At 42.0% G+C, this 19,762-nt stretch overlaps 1 pseudogene; it reads left to right on the plus strand.

The window, feature by feature from the left end:
* The first annotated feature begins 14,679 nt into the window (after positions 1–14,679).
* Positions 14,680–19,279, plus strand: LOC130454657 (ubiquitin-conjugating enzyme E2 L3-like; annotated as a pseudogene).
* Positions 19,280–19,762: the final 483 nt, after the last annotated feature.

Below are 19,762 nucleotides of genomic sequence, written 5' to 3' on the forward strand. Positions count from 1 at the left end.
GGCTGGCCTCCAGAGCCCCGAGCCAGCTCCCAGACAGGAATGAGGCGACCGGGCCAGGGATCAAGGGTGGGGACCCGGGGTGGCTGCAAGATCCAGGAGGAATGTGGACTGCGGCCCGGGAGGGGCTTGGGGTCGACTTTCCACTTCCCTCTCCCATTCGCTCCTTTTCCCCTGGCCTGGACGCTCTCCCTTCGGCCTCAAAATAATCTCCCAGAAGGGTTTTTAGGCTTGTTTTTGTTAAAACCGAGGCTCCTCGGGGGTGTTTTCCAGAGAAAGAGGGAGCAGAGAATGGGAGAGAGCATCCAAGGGCTGGGGGAGGCCTGGGGGAAAGGCTTCTTGCATCGCCCTCCCTCCCGTCTTTACCAAACAGTTTTGGTCGTTGGAAGCCGCAACTACCTAGACCAAGCCTCGGAGGCCACAGGGCCTAAGCCAGGAATCTCCACAGCCCTCCCTTCTATCGGCTTCCTCCTGCAGCCACCGCCTCCCTCCCTCCTTCCTCTCCCAGAAAAATCAAAAAGCTCCAGAGACTCGCCGGGAGCCAGTTGGAGCCCCTAAAAGAGAGCCCATCTCCTCCTCCGGGACCGCGGCTCTCCTTTCCCCTATAGAATCCTTGTTGGGGTTGACCAGCAGGCTGGCTAAAGAAATGCCAACTCGGAACAGTGTGTATTTTCCATCATACCCAACACCCCGGCTTCTCCCTGTGGAGGAAATTTAAAAATCACATCCCTCAAGAGGCCTTTGACCCGACCCGACCCGAGCCTCCAGAACACCCACAAAATGCGAAATTCCAATCGGGCCTCTCCTAAAGGAAAAGCAGAGGGTGCGAATAACACGCCCCCTGGGATACCTGGGTTCGCTCTGAGGACATTAAGCAAACCAAGCTTGGTTAGACTTATGAAATCATTTCGATGGTCCTAAAGCTGCCTCTTTCAATCAGTTATTTGCTTATTCAGTTGTTCTTATTGGATGCATCAAAGGGATTTTAACAAACCTCCGTGCCCTCAACAGCCTTCAGAGCAGGAGGATCCACAGTGATCACAAGCGATCCCTTTGCCAGGCTCCAGAGGAAGATCCCCAAACAGCCCACGAATGCAGAGGGCCTCTGGGAAGCCCAAACTCCCTTTGGAGCTTGCTTCTTTGGGCCCTGAGGAGCTCGGGGGAAAGCTTAGAGAGTACAGGTAGGACTGGAAACGTAGAACTGGGAGAGACCAATGAGGCCTCTCCTTTGACAGATGATAAAACTTAAGGGGAGAGAGAGAAGAGAGAGAGAGAGGAGAGAGAGAGAGAGGAGAGGGAGAGAGAGAGAAGAGAGAAGAAGAGGGAGAGAGGAGAGGAGAGGGAGGAGGGAGAGAGAGAGAGGGAGGAGGGAGAAAGAGAGGGAGGAGGGAGAGAGAGAGGAGAGAAGAAGAGGGAGAGAGGAGAGGGAGGAGGGAGAGAGAGGGAGGGAGGAAGGAGAGAGAGAGAGAGGAGAGAAGAAGAGGGAGAGAGGAGAGGAGAGGGAGGAGGGAGAGAGAGAGAGGGAGGAGGGAGAAAGAGAGGGAGGAGGGAGAGAGAGAGGAGAGAAGAAGAGGGAGAGAGGAGAGGGAGGAGGGAGAGAGAGGGAGGGAGGAAGGAGAGAGAGAGAGAGGAGAGAAGAAGAGGGAGAGAGGAGAGGAGAGGGAGGAGGGAGAGAGAGAGAGGGAGGAGGGAGAAAGAGAGGGAGGAGGGAGAGAGAGAGGAGAGAAGAAGAGGGAGAGAGGAGAGGGAGGAGGGAGAGAGAGAGAGGGAGGAAGGAGAGAGAGAGAGAGGAGAGAAGAAGAGGGAGAGAGGAGAGGAGAGGGAGGAGGGAGAGAGAGAGAGGGAGGAAGGAGAGAGAGAGAGGAGAGAAGAAGAGGGAGAGAGAGAGGAGAGAGAGAGAAGGAGAGGGAGGAGGGAGAGAGAGAGGAGAGAAGAAGAGGGAGAGAGAGAGGAGAGGGAGGGAGGGGGAGAGAGAGAGGGAGGAGGAAGAGAGAAAGAGGGAGGGAGGGAGAGAAAGGGGGAAGGAGAGAGACAGAGGAGAGGGAGGAGGAAGAGAGACAGGGAGGGAAAAAAGAGGGAGAGAGAAAAGGAGAGGAGGGAGGGAGAGGAGAGAGAGAAGGAAGACAGACAGAGGGAGGGAGAGAGAGGGAGGGAGGGAGAGAAAGAGAAGGAAAGAAGGAGAAAGGGAGGAAGAGAGAGAAGGAAAGAGGGAGAAAGAGAGAGAGGGAAGGAGAAGGAGAAAGGAAGGGGAGGGGGGAAGGATTGTCCCTTAAGAACTCTATCTGGGATTCCCAGGCTCTCTCAACGTTCTCTTCCTCAGGACTCCTTGGGGTTCACACAGAACTCTGGATGCTGCTTGTAACTTAGCAGAGAGTACTGGAGTAGGAAGACTGAGCTTAGGTGAGCCCAGTTTGGTTTGGAAATTAAATAAAGCTTGCAGCAAAGTTAATGAAGTTAATTTGAGGACTATAACATCATCATTGCACATTTGGCATGCATAGTCATACAAATCCAATTTTAGCTCAGTACATAGGTTAACAATAACTAAGTATAGGTTAATAATAACTAAGCTCTTTGAGGCTAAGCAAGGACTCGTTTTACCTTTCTTTAAATCCCTTGTGTTGAGCATTTAATAGTAAACTCTGAGGAGCCAGCTGGGTCGATCAGTGGATTGAGAGCTAGACTTAGAGATAGGAGGGCCTGGGTTCAAATCTAGATAATTCCTAGCTGTGTGACCCAGGGCAAGTCACTTAACCCAGTTGCCTACTCTTACTGCCCTTCAATTGGTATTGATTCTAAGACAGAAGGTGGTAGGGCTTTAAAAAAATTAGTGAACACTTAATTGTGTTTGTTGACTAACAACTGAGCCAAGTACACCAACAATACTAAGGTTGTATGTCGGTATTGTTATCCTTCATGCCAGATGATTTGGTCCTCAGGTCCTGCATTCTGCTTTCTCTGGCCTCCCCTTCCCCCCACACCGTGGCCTTCCAGAACAGTGGTCTGTGATGACAGTTCCCATGGGGAGATGGCTTCTCCTTCCCTTGAGCACAGATTAAAAAAATAAAATCCCATCCTATTGCTTCCCATCTTCCTCCATCAGTGGTGTTTCTCCTCCCCAAATCTTACCTTGCCTTGTCCAATCTGTGTAGGTGCTGAGCTCTGCCTGGTGGACTTTATCCCCAAATCCAAAAATTTGAGTCAGAATGAAGAACTAAAAAATCATTGATGTGCTTACCCAGAGTCACAGGAAACTCAATTCTAGGGAAACTAATTGGGAAAAGAGATTTACGGTCCCTGCCCTCAAGGAGCTTACATTATAGTAGAATTTCAGAAGGGACTAAATGGCCTCCCAATCTTTGCCCAGTTCTCTGTGACGAAACAGAACTCAGTACCTTTGCCATTCTTCTTGTCCTCTCTTGGATAGGCAGCTGGGTGGTGCAATGGATAGAGCAAAGGGCCCTGGAGTAAAGAAGACCTGACTCCCACCTCTGATACTTCCTAGCTGTGTGACCTTGGGCAAGTCACTTAACATCTGGGAGCCTGTTTCCCTAGCTATCAAATGGGGATCACAATGGCACCTACCTCTCTAGGTGACTGTGAAGATAAGAGAAATCAATGTCTATAAAAGTGCTTGACACAATGCCTGGCCCAGAAAAGGTGCTAGTTCTTCTGTCCAGCTAATAAGTGGCTTTCCTAAATATGGTGCCCAGGACTGAGCTCCATACTCTAGATATGATTTTGCCAGGGCAGAAGAAGCTTCTTCAGGGCAGGTACTAGTTTTGTTCATTTTCCATATTACAGGGCCTTCCCTTTAAAAAAATATATATATACACATATATTAAACTCTTCTCTTCTTAGAATTGATACAAAGGATTGGTTCCATGGCAAAAGAGTGGTAAGGGCTAGGAAATAGGGTTAAGTGACTTGACCAGGGTCACATAGTCTGAAGTCCTATTTGAACCCAGGACCTCCCTATCCCAGACCTGATACTCCAGCTGCCCCCAGATACTTAATAAAATGTTTATTGGATTTTTATGCAATAAAATTCCAACCTAGCAGGGCTGAGTCTTCTTGGTTTGGGGGCTCCTCTTTAGTTTTTTTTTGGTTTTTAATCCCACTTCATAGCTCTGAAGCCAGGTATTATATGTTTAGCTCACAATTAGTCTCATTTGCTAAACCGGAGTGCAGTCTCCATGATAATTACTTCTGGACATGCTAAGACTAATTAACAAGTAATCAGCAGACCCGTAAAACCTTTTGTGGTTACCAAGTAACTGCATCCTGTACCTTCAGCCTGGGTCCATTGTGAATTCCAGGCTTACCATTCTTCTCTGCTGCTGCCTCCCCACAGACAGGACCGAGTGGCTCCCATATTCTGAACTCTGGGACCTCAAAGAGAAATATACCCACGTGGGGAAAGACTGGTTCAACCCTTCGTGAAGCTCCCCCCTTTGTGTCCATTTGATAACATTCGATTTTTACAAAGCACCGATAAGAGAAAAAATAGGAGATGCCTGATTTTGCTCTTTTCCATTCTGGAGAGCCTGCAACTCGGGGCCAGTTTAATTCATTGGCCTGCAAAGGTAACGATGACCTTACTCCAGCGGGGCTGCCATTCCATATAATGCATTGCAAGTGAACTGGACCTGTTATCTTTTTTTGAAGATAAATCATTGAAAAGAAGGGAGGTGCACTATGGGAGTCTTTCTTTCTTGGCTTTCAAGAAGCAATTCCTGTGATAAATAAACCTGAACTCTGCTAAAATACTGCCATTCCCTTTAAGGGAACTGGGGTGGACAAGGGGAGATTAGGGGAAGAGGAATAAATAGCCATCTGGAGAAACACAGCCACCATCTTGGTTTTGTACCAGTATAGAGATAGAACCGTGCTGTTAGAGAGGCCCCCAGGAAGAGAGGAAGGAGGGGGGAGAAGAAGGGAGTCAGAGAAGGTATTAGGGGCTAAACAAGGAGGAGTTCAAAAAGTGTTCAGAAAGGACATCCAGAAGGTTTTAGTTCATCCATGAAATCTGAGGAAATAGAAGAAAATGGGAATGTAACCTGGAGAAGAGGGGCACAAAAGCCAACCCCCATCAGAAACCTAAGCTATGTGCAAGAAGAGATTGTCTTAATTCTGAGGAACTTGTGAGAAAGAACATTATCCACATCCAGAGGAAGAACTGTGGAAGAAGAAACACAGAAGAAAAACAACTGGTTGATCACATGGATCGATGGGGATATGACCGGGAATGTAGACTCTAAATAATCACCCTAGTGCAAATAATAATATGGAAATAGGTCTTGGTCAATGACACAAGTAAAACCCAGTGGAATTGGCTATGGGAGGGGGTTGGGAGGAGGGGAAGAAAAGAATGTGATTCATGTAACCATGGAAAAATATTCTAAATTAAATCTTTAAAAAAAAAAGAGAAGAGATGCTTTTATTCTTCGTATTTGGGTCCCAAGCACCTGGCGCATGGTAGGTGCTTCATAAATACTTGTCTGTGATTAATTGATTGATTGAATTTTTGAAGGGTTGTCATGTGGGAAAGAAAAGAGATTTGTTCAGAGGATAAAAGGAAGAGGATGGGTAGAAATACCAGAGAGGCAATTATTCCTTGTAAGGGAAAACTTCCTGATGAGAAGAGCAAAAGTGGAATGAGCTGCCATGGGAGGTAGCTGGATTTTGGTTGCTAGAGGACTTTAAGCAGTGGATGTGCTATAGTAAATGTTGAACAGCTATCTCTCGGGGCTGGGGGTGGGGGGAATGTATGCATGACATCCTTTTAAGTTGAGTCTACCTTATTAACATTTTCTCCATCGCTTTCTTAAGTCTAGGCAATCATCAAAACAATAAATCACGACCTGATTCATAGTTTTTCTCTTTCATCTTTCACATCAGTGTATTTATGGTTTGACTTTGGGGTTTTGGTTATGTATGAGTTTGCTCTTATAACAATGACCAATATGGAAGTGTGTTTTGCATGATAATAAAAATGGAATTAAAAATATTTTAAATGGTGTTTTAAGGTATAAATGCTCATGATGCAAATTTAACAATCCCTATCTTTAATCAAATTACTTGTCAAAGAAGACTTTCTGGGTCCATTTGGATTAGGTGACTCCTGAGTTTGGATTCAGAAATTCTATAATTCAGTGGTTCTGTGAAGGTAAAGAAAGAAGGAAATGGCAGCTAGTATTTTTATTGTTGTTCAGTTGTTTCAGTCATGTCTGATTCTTCTTGACCTCATTTGAGTTTTCTTAGCAAAGATGCAGGAGTGGTTCTGCATTTCTTTCTCCAGCTCATTTTAAAGATGAGGAAATGGAGACAAACAGGGTCAAGTGACTTGTCCAGAGTCATACAGCTAAAGTCTAAAGCTGGATTTTGAACTTAAGATATAAGCCTTCCTGACTTCAGGCCATTCACTCAATCCACTGTGCCACTTAGTTGCCCTAGATGGAACTGGAAAAAGGCAACAAATGCCAATAATAGTTTCACTCATAAATTAAACTTATTATGTTGGCTTTTTCCAGATTCAGCTGAGACCAGGCAAAGAATTATTTGGATGTTAGAAATGAAAGATCCAGTGGAGCCTCCAAGATTTCAAATGAACCAGAAAGGCCTCATATACACTAAAATATTTATAGCAGCAAAAAACTAGAAACCAAGGATGTGAGATGTCTGTGGGAATGATAACTAGAAACCAAGGATATGAGACTTCTATGGGAATGATGATTATGTGGATAAAATAAGTCAAGAACTCATGGCTCCTTGAGTATAGCAATGTTAAAGCTTATTGCAAGGTGGAAAAAATTGGTCATCATATGCTTTTGTTAATTGACCAAACAATAGACCTTGGAGTTCAGGAAATATATTTTTTTAAACCCTTACCTTCTCTCTTAGCATTGATATTAGCTATTGTTTTTAAGGAAGAAAAGAGATAAAGAGTAGACAATCAGGGCTAAATAACTTATCCAAAGTCACACAGCAAGGAAGAACCTGAGGTCAGATTTGAACACATGACTTCCCAAGTCCAGGTCTGGGTCTCTATCCAGTGAGCCACCTAGCCTAGAGGTGAGAAAAATCTCAAAGTTAATCTTATTCAACCTCCTACATTTTATAGTTGAGGAATGAGGTCCAGAAATTTAGTGATTTGCCGAAGGTTAAATAATATTAGTGACAGAGCTGAGATTAAATCCAAGTCTCCCAATTCCATTGGAATGTTCTTCCCAATAGTGTACAGTTGTTCATAATTCTCTATTGAGTGTTAGATGTCCAGGGACTTCATAAGGGACAAACTCTAAAGAGAGTGTTCAGAAGTCATTGATGTCTAGAAAACAGGTTATTTTAATGGAATGGATCTCCCAGTTTGGGTGGCTTCCTTCTCATGCTCTTGGCTTTGGATGCACCTCAAAAGAGCAGCAAGTGGATAGGCTATCCAGAAGCTACTACTTGTTCTCACTGTCACTTGTCTATCCTTTTTTTCCATCCCTACATTTCCCTGACCAATCAACCTGAACAGTCCCTTCTTTGTAATACTCTGTAACTTGCTCATGCCCACTGTATAAAGTTCTCCACTAGCCATTGGATGAGCTTCAGCTTAATTTATATGGAGAGGATGTAGCGCCCCATGACCTGTAGCTCATACACTGAATAATGGAATGGTCACTGGCATCAGAGGACTTCAGTTCATATCCTGACTCTGCTACTTATTATCTGTGTGACCTTGGACAAATCACCTAATCTCTCTTGGCCTCAGTTATTCACTGCTAAGAGGAAAAGGATTGGACCTCAAAGATCCCTGGAATCTCTCCCAGCTCTAAATCTTTAATTCTGTGAATGTCATGGGAAGAATTATTAGTGTTTTTGAAAAATGGACTTTTGATTCAAAGAGAAACTTATGTGGACAGTACAATTTCCTAAACAATCCTGCCTTTCTCCACCTTGTTTCCCATCCATCCATCCATATGGTTTCATTGGGGAATGACCCTGCCAAAATAATTGTGAGAAGAGGATGTTATTATAATCCCCATTTTTCAGATGAGGAGTTGTAGGGGATGTGGGAAATGAGTGTTTGAGGTACAATTTGAACTCATCTTCTTGACTTTTTGGCCCAGTTCTTTATCCACTGGGCTACCCAACTGACTCAGCACTAAATTGTGATTTAAGTTAAATCACACCACCAGCAATAGAGTTTTAGGTCAGAAAATCTGATTTTAGTATCTTTTTCAGTAGGATTATTTTCTTCTCTTTTGTCCATTGAACTGCCTTGCTATATGATGATCTACTGTGGATGATTTCACCAGGAGGCCCCAGCACTCTAAGGTATAACACACTGAGGCCTTTGGGGCCATTAACACTTTAGCTTGGGCCATCAAATAAGCTAGCAGGGATGGGGCACCGTACCAATAAATGCTGATGAGCTAGAAAAACAAAGTAAGATTAGCCCAAAGCACAAACGTTCTTCCTAAGGAGGGGAAAGGCTGGGAAGAGTGCCATAGACTGAAAGTAGGTGTACAAGAGGCCAAGCCAATGAGAGAACACCAAGAAAGGAAAGGTCTTATCTGCTCCACAATTTGGCTTATGGCCCAACCTACATAGCAAAGATTAACTTCAAAAACACTATATGAATATGTAAAATATTATGCATTATGAATATCCTCAGAAAAGGTCCAAAAACTTCACTAGACTGTCAAAAGGGATCGAGGACTCCAAAAAGGTCAAGACCCTCTGCTTTAAATATTGGAAAAAAAGATTTATGCCTTCCAAAAATATGCAAGAAAACTTAGAGATTAAAAAAAAATAAAATTTTGTCCAATTAAATATTCTGATTTAGATAGAGGACCGCCCGTCTTGGAGTCAAGAATATCTAGGTTCAGGTCCTGCCTCTGACATATACTAGCTGTTACCATGGGCAAATCACTTCATTCTTTAGTGTTTCCTCTCTCCCTGCCCCTCCCCAAGCCACATATAATTTCCCAAGACCCTCAGGCTATATACTGAGTTACAGATCTTAGAGAAGAGAATTTCTCACTGGGAGCTCTCTAAATATATGAAATCATGGGCTCACAATCCCAAGAAAAGTCTTGAATGTAAAAATTGTTAGTGATGACCTTTCTTGGGTTCCTGATAGGATATCTTCAGAATTCTCTGTTACCTAAATCTCCTAATTCTACAGATTATCCTCATACTTTAGGAGACCACACAGGAAGAAAGGATTATGGGATGATACAGAAGGAACCTAACACCCCCCCCCCAAAAAAAAAAAGTAGGAAATCATGAAATCTGGTAGAGGCAAAATGGCCTAGAGGCAGAATTTGAGATTCAGTCAAGAAGACCTATTTCAGAGCCCATCTCCGACACCAGGTATTTTGACCTGACCATTCAGTTACAGATGATCTCTGCCTCATCCATCTACAGCACTAACAGGACTTTCATGGGCATTTTTTGGGAATGGGAGGCAGCATTGTATATAAAATATTTTGTCGACTTTAAAGTTCTCTCTGGATTTGTTATTATTATTGCTATTTAGAAATGAGGGGAGTTGGCAGATGTCATCAGAACCTTCATTTGACCCCATTTCTCTCCATTTTTCTCTTCTGTTTATATATCCTTCCTGCTGCTCATTGGCTGGCTGTGCCTTTGTATAATTTGGTGGTAGATATTGTTCGAGGAAGAGAATTAGCCACCCAAGAAAGCCCTGGGGACAAGGGCCCTCCCTTGCTCAGCTCACTTCAGAGGGAAAAGGAGAGGCCCTGCTGAAGGCGGACGGTTCTGTTTGGGGCTCTTTTTCCCATTAAACACCATACACTGTACTTGTGTAGCTGTCAATCCAATTCTCTTCAGATTAGCATCTCTAAATTAATTTTGTGTTCCACAAACCTGCATAAACATGTTTGTTCAGCAGACCGGATTGGACCCTTCGAATTCGGTACAGAAAACAAAACAACAGAACAACCTCTAAGCACATATGCTCCCTTAATTCATCCACCACGAGAAGCCTTGTTTCATTATTCACTGTCTCCGGCTTTCCCTTTCCATTGCATTCACAGGCCCTGCTAAGCTTCTCCAAATAATCAAAAGTTGCTGCTATTGAAATATAATATTGATAATCCTCCCCAGAGCTTATGTGGGCTTCTTCTAAATTGGGTAAGGAGGATTACAAAGCAGCCGAGGAGAAAATAAGGGAGATGGAAGCAAGCTTTCATTTAAAATCCATTGATTTTTTTGGAGGTCTCCAACCGCCATTTTTTAACCATCCTTTGCAAATCAAATTAGATCATTCAATCCTCAGAGACATTCTCTCACTTTCCTCTACTATGGCACCCTGTTCCCACCTTGCCCCTTTGCCCCAGACTCTTCCCTTATCCTTAGGGATTTGGGCATCCCATTAATTCTCCCTTCAACACCCTGACTTCACAGCTCAGTGCTATCCAGTTGGACTTCACCACCACTTGGAAGTACTTATTCCATGTCATAGAATCACAGATTTTCAGAATTCAGTGGCATCTCGCATATGTAACCTCTTCTCTCCACTCTTGTTGCTAGGTCACCCGCACCATCTTTCACCTGGACTCTTCAGGCATACCTAATTGGTATTCCTGTATCATCTCCAATTCACTCCACTCTATCCTCCCATCGGCTGCCAAATTTTTTTTTTCCTTTCCCCAAAGCAGAGATCCAACCGTGACTTCCCCTTACTCAATAAATGCCCATGGCTCTGTCTTATCTCCAAGATCAAATATATCAGCCCTGTTGGGCATTTAAAGCCCACCATGACCTGGCCTCTTCCTACCTTTCTGGTCTTTTTACACCTGACTCCCTTCCATGTACCATAGAATTCAACGACATTGGCCAACTTGCTATCTCTGTCACCCACCATTCCACCTCCAGACTCCCTTTGCACTAGCTATCTTCCATTCCTGAAATGCTCTCCATTCTCACCTTTGCAAATACAACCTTTTTTCCAATTTTTAAAATCCTCATCTTCCATCTTAGAGTCAATATTATGTATTGGTTCCAGGACAAAAGAGTAGTAAAGGCTAGGCAATGGGGATTAAGTGGCTCTCCCAGGGTCACCCAGCTAGGAAGTGTCTGAGGTCAGATTTGAATCCTGGGCATCTTTAGGCTTTGTTCTCTATCTTTCCCCAAAACTCTTTCCATTTTTCAGTAGTTCTAATCATTTGGAAGCCACAATTAACTTGTCTGTAGCTTGTGTCCATTGATTTTACCCTCAAAATGGCAGCCCTCAAAGACTTGAATTCTGTTTTCACAATCTTTCTAATTCTTCTTTTCCCTGAATAAACATCCCTGTTGCTTTAGCAGCTTCTCATGTGGCATAAAGTCAAGGCCCTTTACTATCCTGGATGCTCCCTTTTGAACATCATTCAGCTTATCAGTGTCAACTTGGACTAGTCATTTCTTAATTCTACAGTTCTCTGATGCCAAGATAAGTAGCAAGCAGTTCCAAATGGTGGTAGTCCTTCATGCATCCTTCCTTTCTCTATTGTCAGGAGAAATATCCTTCTTCCTTGCCAAGGTTAACCCATTGTCTTGTATCCTCATGCTCTTATTATTTCCCACAACCTGGAGGTTATTGATTCATCAACTGCCCCCTCCTTCCCTGCTCCCTTGCATCATCAAATTCTTACCTTTGCCTCTGCCTACAAATATGCTCAAATCCCTTCCTTCCTAGAAAAAATGAACTCTTTCCAAAAGCCTGTTAAACTGCCTCAAAGTGCTCTTCCTTCCCTTTGCTACCAAAAGAATGGAGATGGAAAATATACCCTATTGTTTAGTCTAGACTCATCCACTTGTTTATTTCTTAGACTCTTCTCTCACATTAACTTTCTTTTTTTATATATTGCTTGTTTTTATTTTTTCTCAATTACATGTAAGCAATTTTTGAACATTTAAAAAACTGTTGACTTTCAAATTCTCTCCCACATTAACTTTTCTAAAACATACCACTCTTTTCTCTTGCTCCAAGCCCTTAGCAAAAAAAAAAAGACTCCAACATCTCGTGCTTCTTAAATAGTTACTAAATAAAGCCCAAAGCCCTTATCCTGGCACTCAAGGAAGGATCTTGGAGATTTGCCCCCAGCCTGCTTTTTTCTAGGGTTTTCTCTCCATGAATTTCATGGATGTTTTTTGTAGTGAGAACAAGAGATATCAGACTTACGTGCTCTCTTGGGTATCCATAGAATGTCAAGAGACCTAAAGGAAGTCCTTCATATATTTAGTGGAGTCTCCTGTGGAGGATCTGAAGGAGAACATGAAGATGGAGAGACCTGGACAGGTTATAGTCTGCACCAAAGGAAGGAGTATTGCTCTTCCTACTCCAAACACACTTGCCATTCTCCAGATTTCCTCTCTGTCGTTCTTCATGCAGCTCACCTCACCTTTAATGCATTCCCAACCTAATTTACTGGATTCCTACTCATCCTTGACTAGCAAACTCAAGTGCAACCATCACAAAGACTTCAGTAATCCCAGTCCAAAGTGGTTGCTCCCACCTCTGACCTCCCACAGCACATTTTCCCTTTCTTAGGACCTAGAGGCTAAGTGACTGGCCTGTCCATGGTCACACTGCTAATAAGTATGAGGGTCAGAATTTGAACCAAGGCATCTTTTGATCTAAGATCAGTTCTTTTTTCAACAGAAATAGTTCCTCCTCTCAAATCCTTCTCTATTGCCTCTTCATAACGTAGTGGTGACCATGGTTTCCTGAAGGATAGGCTGGCCAGCCAAGTCAAAGTCTGACAGGTCCTACCAAACTAGAAAGTTTTCAAATGGGATCCTCGACATGGATCTCTTGCTTAAGGACCAAACTGATTTTGTTGTTGTTGAGTCATTTCAGTCTTGTCTGACTCTTCATAACCCTCATGGACCTCTGTCTGTGGGATTTTCTTGACAAAAATACTGGGGGGTTTGCCATTTCCTTTTCCAGGGGCAAACAGGTTAAATGATTTGTCTAAGGTTATACAGCTAGGACATTTCTGAGGCTTGGTTTGAACTCAGGTCTTCCTCACTCCAAACCCAACTCTCTAGCCCCTGCACCACTTAGATGCTAAACTAACTTAGTTTTCTCAAAGTCAAGACTTATTTTAGTTTTCTTTTTAAGCCTGCCTCTCCTCTAAACTTCCACGTGTCTATTGAGGGCATTACCATCCTTCTAGTTATCAAGGTTGTACCCTCAGAGGTATCCTCTACTCTCCCTTCTCATTTATTCCCATATCCTACAAATTGCCAAGTCTTGTTGGTTTTGACTTTCTAGCATCTCCAGAAATTGTCCCTTACTTTCCACTCAGTGTGGCTACTTAGCACCCTTATCACTCCTTCCCTGAACTGTCACCATAACTTTATAATGTATCTTCTTATTTATCTCTTCTGCATCCTCCATTTGACTGCTGTAAAATTTCCTCAAAATATGAGTGTGATCACGTCATCCCCCTTACCTCTAGGATAAAATGCAAACTCTTCATCATAGCAATTCTTTCTCTCTACAACATAATTCCAGGCTATCCCTCCTGCCTTATTTCAAATTATTCCTCCTCTTGGAACCTTACATTCCAGCTAAATTGATTTACTAGCCCTTGCTTGAATTTGGCATCACCTCCATCCCCCATGCCTTCTCACAGGCTGCCCCTCTTTCTGGTAACACTTTCTTTCTTTTGGGGATACATTTGTTGAATTTCAGTGAGTTAGAGTCCAGAATTTCCTTCAAGACTGATGTCAGCTGCTCCGTTCTACTAGGAGAATTTTCTTATGTCTCCTGATATTATTATCCTCTATTTCCTAGAATTTTAGTGCCTAGCCTTAACTCATTTGTGTACAAGGTAGCAAGTTGAGACATCCGAGGGGTGGGGGAGAGAGAGAGAGAGAGGGAAGAGAGAGAGAGAGAGAGAGAGAGAGAGAGAGAGAGAGAGAGAGAGAGAGAGAGAGAGAGAGAGAGAGAGAGAGAGAGAGACAGGGAGAGAGACAGGGAGAGAGACAGGGAGAGAGACAGGGAGAGAGAGAGAGAGAGAGAGAGAGAGAGAGAGAGAGAGAGAGAGAGAGAGTGGTTAGTATGATGGACTTGGAAACAGGAAAACTGGCATTTCAATCTTTGTTCAAACACTCAGTAGATATGTGATCCTAAGTAAGTCACTTAACCACTCATAAGTTTACTTCCATCATCTGTAAAGTGGGGATAAATAGCAGCACCTACCTCATGGGGTCATTGTTAGGACCTAAACAGATAAGGAGAACAAGAATTTATATCACCTACTATGTGTTAGGCACTCTGCTAAGTGCTTTTCAAAAGTTATTTGATCCTTACAACATCCCTGGGAAACAGGAGCTATTATTTATCCCCATTTTACAGATGAGGAATCTGAGACAAACAGAAATGAAATGACCTGTCCAGGTTCACAAAGATAGTGTCATAATCTGGATTTGAACTCGGGTCTTTCTGACTCCAGACCCAGAATTCAGTGTACTTTGGTGCTACCTATCTGTCTCCTGTGAGGTTTAAAGTATCGTACAATGTTGAAGCATTCTAGAAATGATTGCTATTTATTATAGTGTATATGTTGTGCCACAGCAAGAAAATAAAGGCTCCTTGAAAGCAAGCATTATTCTTTTTTTGGGGGGGGGCTTTTGTTTGTCCAGAGCCTTTTTTTTTTACACTTAATAGGCATTTCATCAAAGCCAAAGTATGGTAGCATATGGATAACAGAAACGCTTGCATTAACCCTCCATTGCTTTCATTGGTGAAGACCTAACCTTAAGTGGTTGGTTCTCGGCTGTTGGGCTAAACAAACCACAAGACAAGGAGAATGGCTGCTGTAGCCATGGAGCAGAGCTTATGAGTCTGGCCAACATTAGTGAGGAATGCCCATCAGGCCACCAGGGGAAGAGGCTATCCATGTTCCTTCACATGAAAAGACACACCCAGCAGAGAAGAAAGGTCAAGCCTTTCATAGGTCTCTTTGTGGAGTACTGCTGACTTGGGAGGTAGTATTGGAAGCCTGAGAGGTAGGGACAATGGGTTCTGTAGGTTCAATTAGCCCTGGATTGGCACTGGAGCCTTCTCCTTCCTTAATAATCCTTGCTGCTGCACATGGGCTCCTGAAACTACTGAGATTCATCTACTCAGCTCTGCCTATATGCACGAGTTTCCTCATGGGAATTCTCAAATCTCTTCTGAGATACAGGATTCCCAGTTCTTACCTTGATAATATTAAGAACATAGACTCAGAGAATGGCATCATTTTTAGAATTTGAAGAGACCTCAGCTACCATGTAGTCCAAACCATCCCCCAAAAGGACTCCTTTTATAATTCTCTTGATGAGTTTCCATTTAAGACAGAGCTAGGATTTGAATTCAGCTCCTCTGATTCCACTTCAGGCTCATTATCTGACATACCACACTCCCTTCTCTGTGGAAGGATGTAAAAATCACAGATGCACCCATGGAATCCACAATTCAGTGATCCATTCAGGACTTGGGTTTAAATTCTGACTCTACTATTTCCTGCCTCTGAGACCTTGGATGAATCATTTCACTTTTTCAGTGTTGTTATCCTCTCTGTAAAAGGATATCATACCAAATGACCTCTAAGATCATTTGTAGCTCTCCATTTTGTTATTATAGATTGAGTAGTGCTATGTGATATAGGGGAAAAAATCCTAATGTAGGGTCAGAGGATCTGAGTTTGAATGGTGGTTTAGCATGCTATTTATTTCCAGTGTGACTTCAAGCAAATCGCATGATTTCTCTGAACTCCAGATTCCTCCTTTGTTAAATGAGGTTCGACTAGATGACCTCCAAAGTTCCATTGAGTTGTACATCTCTGGTCACTTTCTCTTTCAGACCAAATAAGAAAAAAGATTTAGGCTTATATCTCAAGATATGACAATATTTCAATTGATCTATAACCTCACTAATTATGGATATTCTGGCCAGTGAGGCAAATTTCAACCCATCTATGTCGAATCATCTTGTTCACATTGCACCATAAGTTCACCCAATATGGTGGAGGCTGCCTCCATTTATCTTGACATCCAAAAGATACCAGAAGTATATAAAAGATATCCATCAGTCCTCTTTTGCTCTCAGCATGTGCCCAGATCATCATCAATTGTACATTTTTATAATGGCATCTTTAAAACCCTTTCTTCTTTTGAAAAACCTTGGTTGTAATATGTTACAGAATATTCACATTTACCATGAATTCTTCTATTGATCTTGATAAAAATCTTATCTTCTTTGTATCTTTCATTCAAATGAGTGTGATGCTAAAGATGTGTTCTGTTGTGGAGTAGCACTTGCTACTGCCTCTTCCCTTCTAATAACCTCCCCAAGGATACCCTCAATGTGGGTATAGACTATAGAAATTGTGTGTAGATCGGAATGTAGGCAAATGGGTCAATAGCTATTTTTGCCCTCTCAGCTTTCTTTGTTGGGAGACAGTAATAATGAGATCTGAGGTTTTCCCATGCCTTTGGTAGATTCTTCTCCCTTGAGAATTTCCCTCTCTGCCCTCTCAATTTGGTCTCCTTCCACCTGGACCACCCCTGTGTAAACTTGACCTAGTTGCTTTTACACATTTTTGCTTCCTTCAGTTTCAATTCCACTTCCTCTCTTCAGACCTCTGACTTCAAAGAAACAGAGAACTTCCAATGAGGAAATTCCTTCTATATATTGACAGATTTTGTACAACCTGCTATCTTAAAAAAGTTCCCTGGTTTGAGGATGCTAGGAACTAAGATGGCGGAGTAACAAATGCTCCACTTACCTGATTCTTATACACACCTCACCTCAAAATAAAGGAAAACACCTCTCTGGAGTAAGAAGAAAGAGTAGCCTGGGAAGCTATCTGTGAGAACCAGCAAAACTTAGACCAGTCCAATGTGCTATGATGACTAGAAGGAATAAATCTGCAAAATGGGAACAAACCCAACCCAAGCCAATCAACATAGGTATAAAAGGCAGAAGGGACCTACTCTCAAATGGCAGCAAAACACCTGGGGCAGCAAGGGAGCCAATAGGGGAACCAATGAGCACCCATGTGGCAGCAGAGGCCAGAACAAAAGACCTACCTAACCCAAGCCAAGCAGCACTGCAAGGACTAGCCCAGCCCACAAAAAAAAAATAGGAACTGATAACATGGGTGCTGATTCTAGCTGGATAAAACAACTGAAAATCTCCCCAGAGCAAGCCAGAAGGGCTACTTCCTTAACAGACAAACTGTGGGAAACAAATGACAACCAGGTCTACCCCAAGTACCACATAAGAGTACTCTGCAACCTTGGAGCAGTGCTCCTTCTACTGTAGGGACAGAGAAGAACCTCAAGAGAGATAAGATAATGGGGGGAAATAACTGGGAAAATGAGCAAAAGACAAAAAAAATCCTGATCTTAGAAAGTAGTAACAAGGAAGAACAAAATACAAACCAAGAAGAGGACAACAATGCCTAAAAGGAAACATGAATCCTCAAGGAAAAGGGTGAAGGATGTCAGGCCCCAAAAGAAACCCTGCAAGAACTTCAAAAGAAGTTAAGAGGCCAAATGACAAGAAATTTGGTGGGAAAGCTTAACCAATAGCTGAGAAAAAGGTTTACTAAAGAAATCAACTCCCTAAAAAGTAGAATAAAACAAAAAGAAATGGAGACACAAAAAATACAATGAAGAAAAAAACTCCCTAAGGAGTAGAATGGGCCAAATAGAAATGGAGGCAAAAAAGACACTTTAAATAGTAGGGTTGATCAAATGGAAATGGAATCACAAAAACTAAAGGAAGAAAATAACTTCCTAAAAATTAGAATTGGAAAAATAGAAGCTAATAAATCTTTAAGATATCAGGAAACAATAAGAAAAAAAGGTAATGAAAAAATACTACAAAATCTACAGTATCTAGTTAGAAAAATAACTAATTTGGAAAATAGATCCAAGATGGATAACCTAAGAATCATCAGAATACCTGAAAGCTTTGATTAAAAAAAGAGCCTGGACACCATATTTTAAGAAATCATTAAGGGAAACTGCCCTGATATCCTTGAACAAGAGAAAAAAATAGAAATTGAAATATTATTGTGTCGCAAAAACTGATGAATAGAAAGAGTTCAGAAAAACCTGTAAAGACTTATATAAAATGATGCAAATTGAAGTGAGCAGAACTAGGAGAACAATGTATATACAGTAACAGAAATATTCCATGATGATCAACTGTGAAACACAAAACCCTTATCAGCAAAGCAAGTTTCTTGATGGAAATGCTATCCACAGCCAAGGAAGGAATTGATGGAATCTGTGTGCAGATCAAAGCCTGCCATCTTCCATTTTATTCCCTTCATGAGATTTCTATTGTATGTGTCATGTGTCTTCTGTTATGACAGACATAAGCAACATGGAAATATGTATTACATGAAAACACTGGTCTGACCTATATCAAACTATGTAGCAACTTGGGGCAAGTTGAGGGCCAGAAAGGAAAGGAGAAAATCTGAATCTTAAAATATCAGAAAACAATTGTCAAAAATTATTTTTCCATGTAACTGGGGAAAAAAAGTTGCCTGGAAATGCATTGAGGAAGAGCAACAGTAGCATATTCAATATGGCAGCCAGCAAGAGACTCATGAAAGATTTTGAAGAAATCTGCAGATGTGGAATGAAAAACTTCTGTAACATCCAAGTTGATGATGCTAATTTATTATCCTATCGAGGCTTGTTCTGACAAGCCTCCATATGACAAGAGAGCTGTCAGAATAGAAACAAACTTCCCAGCAAAGTGTACATTCAAATCATCTAAAATTACATAAGCAAAAAAGACTGACTACCCTACTGGCATTGACAGAAAGGGGCAGGTCTATAAGTCAGTAATTAGATTAAAAATTAGAAGACATCAAACTAAAACTGACTGAGTCTTTTGAGTTCTTCCTAGCTCTGGGGAAAAACTCTTAGCTTGAGCACCCAGTTCAGGCTGACCTAGCTGAAGAATACTCTGACTGTAAAATATTCTGTAAGAACTTCGAAGAGTTGATTCTTTTTAAATGTGGAGGAAAGTGACCTGGAGATTAAAATCTTCCATTAATAATTCTTATTAGTATAACCATTGGATATCCAGAGCAGTGTTTTTCAAATACGCCATAAAATATGCTCCTGGAAAATTGATAGGTGCCACCACCTGGTGTTAAGTTGAGGCAGTTAACAACTTTCTATAGCTTTCTTAGTCAAAAGTAATCAAAAGAAATCAGAGAAAGGAATAAGATTTTAAGCTGTTTGTTGAAAAAAAAAGTTTCCAGGGGCATTAAGAGGTTAAGTGACTTGCTCAGGGTCACTTAGCTGGTACAGATCATAGATTGATCTTGAACACAAGTCTTCATGATGTTGAGGCCATCTTTGTTTTTTTGCTCTCAATCCCTTACTTCGTTCTGTCTCTCTAGTGTTACAGAAATATTTGCATTTAAATCATGATTATATCTACTTGTCATACTTGCAATTTGACAATGAAATTTCCTTGGAATAACTTTACTTAGTTGGTTCTCTCATTCAACTTTCTTCTGAGTCTTTCCTTCACTGCTTTTCATTGTTTCACACAATCGTACTCATAACTTTCCATCATTATTTTCTATAAGATTCTCTCAATGAGTGTAGATTCTCTTGGCTGCCATATTGCTCCATTTAACAACCAAGTCAAGTTGGGACTAAGGTTGTTTTTAGGCTCTTTTTGGTTCCTTGACTATGGTGATTGATTTATAACAATTAAATATCTGTATTAAAT

This window comes from Monodelphis domestica, chromosome 5 (assembly GCF_027887165.1).
Source record: "Monodelphis domestica isolate mMonDom1 chromosome 5, mMonDom1.pri, whole genome shotgun sequence".
NCBI lineage: Eukaryota > Metazoa > Chordata > Mammalia > Didelphimorphia > Didelphidae > Monodelphis > Monodelphis domestica.